This window comes from Colobus angolensis, unplaced genomic scaffold, assembly GCF_000951035.1.
Source record: "Colobus angolensis palliatus isolate OR3802 unplaced genomic scaffold, Cang.pa_1.0 Scaffold568, whole genome shotgun sequence".
Lineage (NCBI taxonomy): Eukaryota > Metazoa > Chordata > Mammalia > Primates > Cercopithecidae > Colobus > Colobus angolensis.
In genome coordinates this window covers 698,061-707,900 of record NW_012119243.1, presented here as the reverse complement: position 1 = coordinate 707,900, position 9,840 = coordinate 698,061, and positions in this window count along the sequence as shown.

Here is a 9,840-nt window from a genome sequence, read left to right as displayed (position 1 = left end):
AGTTGATGGGTGCAGCACACCAACATGGCACAAGTATACATATGCAACAAACCTGCACGTTATGCACATGTACCCTAGAACTTAAAGTATAATAAAAAAAAAATTATCATGAATCTATATCATGGAACAATTTTTTTTTTTCCCCCCTGTGGAACAAATTATCCTAACATTTAGCAGCTTTAAATAATGAACATTTTTAAAACATTTTTTCTGTCATGGTTTCTGTGGGTCAGGAATCTGGAAGCAGCTTAGCAGGGTGGTCACATATATGCATTTCTATCAATCTATGACTCAACAATTTTAGAATACTGCTTGACATTTTCTAGCACAAAGTATTTTTCCCAAACAAAACTTGAGATAGTGATTTTAAGTTAAGGTAAACTAAAACAGATGTTAATAATATATTATTCAAGGAAAAATGCAAGTTTTAAAGAATGTTTTTTTCGTCAAAAAAGTTGTGTGTATGTATACCTTACCCTTATAAGTACATACAAGAGAAAAGAAATATTATCTAATAATTGTTATAAATGTTATTTTTGCATGTATCTTGGACAGTGATGGGATGAAGAAAGGGAAAGAATAATTTTTCTTTTTATTCGTCATACCTATTTAGATTTCCTTAGAAAGAGTATCTGATACATTCATAATTTTAAAATTAATGTGTTTATTTTGGAAAACATCAAAAAGCTTTAGAAAAAAATAGACATTACACAGTATTCAATCAGAAAAATGAGAACTTCTAATGTTCTTATATTTTTACAAATACAGTTTTGCTTAATTCTTTAAAAAATTAAGTCCATTCCATATTATTTTTATATCCTGCTCCTTAATCATACTCTGTATTTTTACTATATCAATAACTATTCTTCAAAAACATGTGTTCTTCATCCAGAAGGGTCACAATTTATTTAATTATTCCAGAATTCTGTTTAAGGTATCTTTAACTTTTTGCTTTTAAAAATTACCATTTAAAATATACCTTTATGTAAATTTCTGTTCATGTGTGGTTATTTAGAAAAAATATGGAATTTGGGTCAAAGGGTTTGAACATTTTAACACAATGTGATCTCACTTTCTGGATTTGCATTTATACATTTAAATACATTTTACTCCCATTTTGGGCATAGTTCAAGGCAATATCATTTCAGTAAGAAATTAAAAATTATGTGTTAGTGTTTAAAATAGAACACTACACTTTGAAACTTCTGGAATTCAGCAGTTTCCAATTTGCAAACTTTTGTTGGGGTAGAGGGAAATAAAAATCTTTCATTTTCAAACCAAGAAACCAACAGTCGGGAAACGTATCATGTCTTGCATAGTCATAGAATTGTTTGGCTTGAGACAATGTGTGTCCCATTACTAATTCTAAAACACCTCCCAGCTCACGCTCATTCAGTGTTTCTGACCTCATCTTCTCTGAACTAATGGAAATCATTTCCTTTCTGCTCTCTGTACTTTTGAGGAATCATAGACTTCGAAGTCCCTCCTGGTATACCCTACACCTGGTATATACCCTGGTATACCTTTTCTTGTGAAATACATGGGTGTAAAATGCTTCTTCCACATAAAACACCTTTTTAGAACTAATCTTTGCATGATTGAAACCTTTACATCTTGTTTTTATGTGTGTTTTAACTATTTTATTGACATACAGCATCTAGAAAAGTGCATCCAAGTCTTTGGCTTGAATGGAAATAGCACACCTGCATAATCAGCGATCCAATGAAGAAATGGAACATTAGACTCCTTCTGCCTCTCCCAACCTCAGCCTCCCCCTGAGAAATCATGATCCTGGATTCTTTTTGCCTGTCTTTGAAATGGATGCATTTAATATTATTTTGTTAATGTCTTCTTTTACTCAACTTTGTTTTACCTTTTTTGTTGTTCTTTCTGTTTAGTTGTTTTCTGGTGTGTGATTAAGTGGACACAGTTGACCTACCAACAATAATGCCCAGCTCTTTCAGCAGAAACCTGTGAAATGAGAACATTATTTTTTAACGAGCCTGAATGTTGCACTATGTTCTTGGCAGAGAATAATTTCTAGGTACATACCTGTTTTTCGGAGATAATCTTTGGAGCACATGCTTTTCCTCATTACAAAAAAAAAAAAAAAAAACATCCGTGTCTTCTCTGGAAGAATAGTCACATCTTTATGGACAAGATAGATTTTTTTAAATGAAATCATAAACTACTGTGGCTTCAGTCCTTTGGACTTCTTTCCACATTTGACTTTTGCGGCTGTGTAAGTGGAAAGGTAGAGATAGGAACTTGGAATTGATTGGCTTGAGCATGTAGACACCATTCTGCCATTTAATTTGCTGTTTAACTAATTAGCTAGCCACTTAACTCTTGTTATTTACTTTGCTTAATTGTAAAAATAAGAGCTTGGACAAGATTCAGCCTTAAACCAATAGTGTGAGCCACCCAAAGTAATCTGCAAAACTCTGTTTTCATCAGATTGTCAGTGGTCTGTGACCTAAGGAAAGTAAAATATGACTGGGCTACCTTGCTGATCCTCAAACTTCAGCATGCATCAGGATCACCCAAGGGTTTGTTACGGTTGATTGCACCCCTGCCAGCGTGTGTCTGACTCTGTAGGTCTGGGTCGAAGGATTTGCATGTCTAACAAGTTCCCAGATGACACTATTCTGTGTCAGAACCACATTCGGAGAACTGCAGGGCCAAATGGTTACTAAGCTCCATTTCTGCGCTGACTTTCTGAAGTCCATTATGTCTTCAGTTAAGGAGACAGATTGTATTTTGTTCAACTCTGTATCTTCAATTGCCTTATAGTGTAGCACATAGCTTGGCAGGTAGTTGGTGTCCCGTAAAGTTTGAATGTCTAAATGAGCGAATGTGTGTTAAGAATTCCTTTTTAGGCCAGGCGTGGTGGCTCACGCCTGTAATCCCAGCACTTTGGGAGGCTGAGGCGGGCGGATCACGAGGTCAGGAGATCGAGACCATCCTGGCTGACACGGTGAAACCCTGTGTCTACTAAAAATACAAAAAATTAGCGGGGTGTGTTGGCGGGCGCCTGTGGTCCCAGCTACTCGGGAGGCTGAGGCAGGAGAATGGCGTGAACCCAGGAGGCGGAGCTTGCAGTGAGCCGAGATCGCCCCACTGCACTCCAGCCTGCGAGACAGAGTGAGACTCCATCTCAAAAAAAAAAAAAAAAAAAAAAAAAAAGAAATCCTTTTTAAAGAGTTGATCATAAATTCATCCTAAATTTGTCCTATACCTTCTTTGAAAATTTCGGCATTGGAGCCACAGCCTGGCTGTTTCTTCACGAGAATTTGGATTAATGCACTAAATAAAAACGCATCATTATTGATTGTGTCATTCTCTGGAACAGAGCCAATACAATGTGGGCCCATAATTTATTTATAAAATACTACTGACACTTTCTTTTATTATTTGTTTTCAAACGGAGCAAAAAGAACTTTACTGTGAGGATTGTCTAACCAGGTTCTGTAACAATGCCACTTATTCTTTTTTAAAAGTTGTTCAAATTTTTATATATTTAGGGAGTACAAGTACAGATTTCTTAGGTGCATAGATTGTACGGTGGTGAAGTCTGGGCTTTTAGTGTACTCACCGCCCAAATAGTGTACATTGTACCCGACAGGCAATTTCTCACCCCTCAGTCCCACCCCTGCCTTTTGTAGTCTCCAGTGTCTATTCTTCCACTCTATGTCCTTGTGTGCCCATTGTTTAGCTCCCACTTGTGAAAGTCAATACATGTGATATTTGACTTTCTTGACTTTCTCTTTCTGAGGGGTTTTTTTTTCCTAAAATCCTAAAGTTTTTTTTTTTTTTCTTTTTAAGTATTTTCAAGTATTTTTATTTTGTATTTTTAAAAATACTTTTCAGCCAGGCACAGTGGCTCACGCCTGTAATCCCAGCACTTTGGGAAGCTGAGGCAGGCGGATCCCCTGCGGTCAGGAGTTCAAGACCAGCCTGGCCAACATGGTGAAACCCCATCTCTACTAAAAATACAAAAATTAGCCAGGTGTGGTGGCTCACACCTGTAGTCCCAGCTACTTGGGAGGCTGAGGCAGGAGAATAGCCTGAACCCAGAAGGCAGAGGTTGCAGTGAGCCGAGACTGAGCTATTGTACTCCAGCCTGAGTGCCAGAGCCGACTCTGTCTCAAAATAAAATAAAATAAAACAAAACACTTTTAATGTATTTTAAGAGGTACAGGAGGGTGGGAAATATCTCAATTCAAATAGTCTTGACTTTTTAAAAAAATTTTTTAGTCCGCAGGGAAGAAGCAGTCCTTGATGTTTTACAACCAACTAAATCCTTTGAGGAATCTTAGACCTTTTTGTAACATTATCTTTTCTTTTTAGCAGGAAATCCTCATGGTTTTCTGAGTGTAGTCTCCAGACTGGCAGCACTGATATTCCCTGGGGGCTAGCTGGACATGAAGACTGTCAGGATTCCCCCAAGACATGCAAAATCAGAAACTCTGGAGGTGGACTGAGCAATCTATTTTGACAAGCCCTCCTGGTGATTCGGACGCAAGCTTAGGCTTAAGAATACTGACCTAACCCAAACTTCAGGTGTCAAAACATCTTGGAACACATTCCCAAGGAGACATAAAGGCAAGCAGACAAGAACTGAGGCAGTACCAGGCTTTGGCACAGGATAAGGGATTAGTGAGATGGTAGATTTCATTTTTCCTGAAAGCTGATTAAAGTCTGGCAAATATCTCTCAGGGCAAGATGTCCTGGCATCCTTCAGTGGGTTTTACCTGATGTAAGAGGATAGAAGACGTCAGTGCCCTATAGCTATATGACAGCTAATCTGAAGTCATTCCCAAGTGTGTGGGAACACTACGAAAAGTAATAGTCCTAAAACTGGTCTTTCTTGATTTTTTTATCTTAGTGAGCAATAAAGTGAAAATGTATTTAGCTTTTTTTCTTTTTTCCAGTGTGCTCACAATTACAACTAAACAACAATTTTTGTTGTAGTACCAAACAACAACTTCTAAATGCAAGAAAATCTGAGAGATGACTATTTACAACATATCTAAAACTTTCAGAGAATAGAGAGTAACACAGGTGCTACAGAGTAGGGAAAGGTGAATATTCTGTGTATATGCTTCTAGCAGTCTAGATAGGAGGGTACCAGGCTAACTAGCTTGCAACAAAGGGTTTTAACATTCTGATACTGAGGATAAAATAACATATGAAATATTTGATTATTTATCTTGCTTTGGACCAACCTTAAAGTTTTTTCGTGGATTTTAGAAAAACTGTTCACTTTGCTAATGTGGCCTGTAGTGTTTTGTTCAAATCACAACCTGTTTCACATCATAGCTTGTACCTGCTAAATGGCTTTGAAATATTTTGAGCAATGACAATGGCCAATGAATTATTTACAAGTGCATTGTTTAATTTCCATATATTTGAGGTTTAAAATATATGGTTGTAATTACTTTCTAGTTTAATTTCATTGTGGTAGGAGAACATAAATGGTAAGATTCCAAAGCTTTTAAATTTATTGAGACTTGTTTTATAGCCCAGCATATGGTCTATCTTGGTGAATATGCCATTTGCACTTGAAAACAACGTGTATTTTACAGTTGTTGGGTGGAGTGTTCTACAAATATTGATGAGGTCTTGGTAATTGATAGTGTTGTTCAGAAGTTCTGCATCTTTAATGTTTTTGTTTTGTTTTTGTTTGCCTGGTAATTGTATCAGTTGCTGAGAAAGGGGTATTAAAATCTCAGACTATGACTGTAAATTGTAATTTCTCTGTTTAATTTGGCCAGTTTTGCTTTATATATGTGGAAACTGTTATTAGATGCTTAGAGATTTATGATTGTTATGTCTTTCTCATGAGTTGGCCAATGAAATGTCCTGCTTTACCTGGTAATAATCTTGGTTTTGTCCCCTTTTTAATCCACAGATACCTGATTTTTATAAAACAACTTTAACTGTCTTCAATTTAACTTTCTTTTTTTTGAAATGGAGTCTCGCTCTGTCGCCCAGGCTGGAGTCCAGTGACACGAACTCAGCTCACTGCAACCTCTGCTTCCCAGGTTCAAGCAATTCTCCTGCCTCAGCCTCCTGAGTAGCTAGGATTACAGGTGTGCACCACTGCACTGGGCCAGGTCTTGCTTTAAAAAAAATTATTATGACAATTTCAGCCTTCTAAATGGTATGTTTGGCTCATTATTAATATGGTTGCTTTAAGTCTATAATTTTAGTTTTCTCCTGCTTGTTCCTTCTGGTTATATTCCTCTGCTCCTCTTTTCCTGCCTTCTTTTTGGATAATTGAATATTTTTTAGAATTCCATTTTAATTTATCTATTGCCTTTTAGCTGTACCTCTTTATGTTATCTTTGTAGTGGTTGCCCTAGGGATTTCACTGTACAATCTTCAATTTTCAGTCTAGTGAGAGTTAATATTATAACCTGTTGCATAAAATATACTGTGTAATTGTACAGGTCTATTTACCCTCTCCTCAATCATTTGTATAATAGTTGTCATATATATCACATCTGTAAACATTCTGGACTCCAAAATACAATATTATAAATTTTTGTTTTAAACAGTTCTATTCATTTTTAATTAAGAAAAATATGTTTTTCACTGGGGTTTGTTGGGGTGGGGGGAGGGACTGGATCGGGAAGAATAGCTAATGGTTGCTGGGCTTAATACCTAGGTGATGGGTTGGTCTGTGCAGCAAACCACCATGGCACACGTTTACCTATGTAACAAACCTGCACATTCTGCACATGGACCCTGAAACTGAGACAAACTAAAAACAAATTTAAAAACAAAATAGAAAAAGCAAAATATGTTTTATATTTACCCATTTATTTAGTATATCTAGTGTTCCTCTTTCTAAAGATCTGAGTTTCCATCTGGTATCATTTCTTTTTTATATATATACATATAATGATTGTACAAATTAATTGCAAAACAAAAACAAAACCCTACTTTTAGAATTTCTAGTAGTGTAAATCTGCTGAAAAATGATCTTGTTTCCTTTTGTATGAAAATGTCTTCATTTTGCTTTAATTTTTAAAGTATATTTTTATTGGATAGAGTGTTCATCTGGGTTTGCAGTTTTTATCTTTCAGCATTTTAAAGATCTTGTTACACTGTCTTATGGCTCCATTTTTTTCCTGATGAGAAGTCAGGGAGCTTTCAAATCATTGTTCTAGACCTGCCCCCAGGCTAAAAGCTATCTCTCTATACTATGTATGTATGTACATATGTATGTATGTATGTATGTGTGTATCTATCTATCTATCTATCTATCTATCTATCTATCTATCTATCTATCATCTATCTATCTATCATCTATCTATCTGTATCTATCTATCTATGTACCTACCTACTAATTAGGTCCTACAGGATAAAAATCTTGATTAAAACTTAGGAACTGGGAATTTATGTTGATGTGGGAAAGGAACACTTCCTTTAGGTCATAGCTTATCACATCACAAAATTAATATCACACAGTGAATGAGCATCAGTATCATACAATCTGAGCAGGGGATCCAAGGCATGGCAGCTGTCAGGGCTCTGATTGTTTTGTGGGCTTGTAGCACCTTCAAAACATATTATACCATTTTATGCTCTAGTTGATTGGAAAAACACAAAATTACAAATCTTGCCATATTCCCTGATAGTTTTTGAATCACCTCCATTGGCAACTTGTTCAAAGCACTTAAGAGATAATGATAATAAACCATTTTAGAAACAGATTATGGGTTTCATTACTTTCCAGAGCTTACTCAATGTCTCAATTATTTACTGCAGTGTAATATCAATATACAAGGATACTAAAATCTATATGAGCATTCTACCAGAGAAACAGAACCAGTAGAATATAGGAGAGAGATATATATATATTTATATGTATACACACACACACACCCACTCACACATACACACAGATATACAGATGCACGTACATGTATATAAGTGTGTGCGTGTGTCTACCAGAGAAACAGAACCAGTAGAATATAGGAGAGAGATATATATATATTTATATATATACACACACACACACCCACTCACACATACACACAGATATACAGATGCACGTACATGTATATAAGTGTGTGCGTGTGTCTGTGTATGAGGGAGAGAGATTTATTGCACAGAATTGGTTTATGTGTTGTAGGGGTGACTAGGCAAGTCTAAAGTCCACAGAAAAGGCAGGCTAGAAATCTTTAGCAAGAGCTAAGATTGCAGTTCACGGGTGGAATTTCTTCCTGTGAAGACCCAGGAAACCAGAAAAACCTAATTTTTGCTCTTAAAACCTTTCAACTGATTGGATAAGTCCTACCCAGATTATGAGGATAATCTCCCTTACTTAAAGTCATCTTATTGTAGATCTTAACCACATCTACAAAACACCTTAACCAAGTTGACACACAAAGCAAACCATCACATATTTACATATTTAAGAACATTAAGTACTAAATAGGACTAATCATGGAATAACCAAAAAAAAAAAAAAAAAAAAAAAAACTGTGAGTTACAGACCTGCTGGAAATGGAGAATGTGTAGCCTAGTAGGAAGTAAAATAAAATTTGTTTGTTATGGCAAAAGTCCCAATATTGTTGAAATCCTCCCCTGATAAATTACTCTACTTCTCCCCCTCCACTCTCACTCCCTATGAGGGTCCCAAGAGAACCATACACACAAGAATCAAGAGTAAATAGAAATGATAATATCACAATGTCCTATATATTACAATATCTTTTAAAGGGTGTGGGTAAAATTAAGAGAACACTAATACACTCTGAGCCTACTCCTTCCCTTTACCTCCCCACATCTGTCTATATCTTGGTTGTAGCATATTTAGAGGTATCTTTAGACAGAAGGAGATTATCAGGCTCCCAGAGAGACCCTGATTCTATTTACCTGACAAGCCACATGGAAAAAGAAGAAGAGATATTACTAGCCAGAGGGCAGGCCCTGCTATCTGTACTTACAGCATGAGGCAGGAAGAGGTTCAATATCGAGATGTTCACTTTCTGACACATACAATGTTTCTACTCAGGAGCAACTATTTCCTCATCCATGGCTTTAAATACAATGGTGAGATCAGCAGCTTCTCTTCCCTGGAAATAAGGATGAGGCATAAGTAAAATGTGGACAGACACAGGGCTTAGCATAGACAGAGGAAGTTTTACGATCCCCTCCTCCTCTTAAACTTTTAGTAAAAATTTAAACAAACAATATCCTTAGAAATCAGGGCAGATTACTAAGATACTTTCTTGATTTTAAAAAATTCTTATTAATTAATTAATTAATTTCTTATGAAAATTTCAAATTTCTAACAATCTCATAAAATACTACTAAAATATTTCTTTTAGTGCATACATTTGGCAAAAGAAATGGATTTTTCACATTTCTCTACATTAGAATCAAATATATATTCACAGGTTGTTTTCATTTAAGGTTAAATTCTAGTGCTTAGTAAAAGGAGAATGAGAAGAGGTAGGTAGAAAAACTCAGCAATGACAAGATTTCCATTTTTCTCTTTTTAAATTCCATATATTCTTTTCCCCTTCTCACTACTGTACTTGACTAGTCTTTTAAAAAAATAATAATTTTTTTTTTTTTGAGACAGAGCCACTAGCATCCAGGTAGTGAGGGCTTGCCAAAAGTAGCTCATGGAAGTTACTTATAGCCAACAGCCCGCCTCCCACGTGAAATGTATGTGCCATTTTGAATATCAGAGTCTCTCTCTTTTTTTTCTTTTTTTTGAGATGTGGTGTCTCTCTGTTGCCCAGGCTGGAGTGCAATGGTGTGATCTCGGCTCATTGCAACCTCCACCTCCTGGGTTCAAGGGATTCTCCTGCCTCA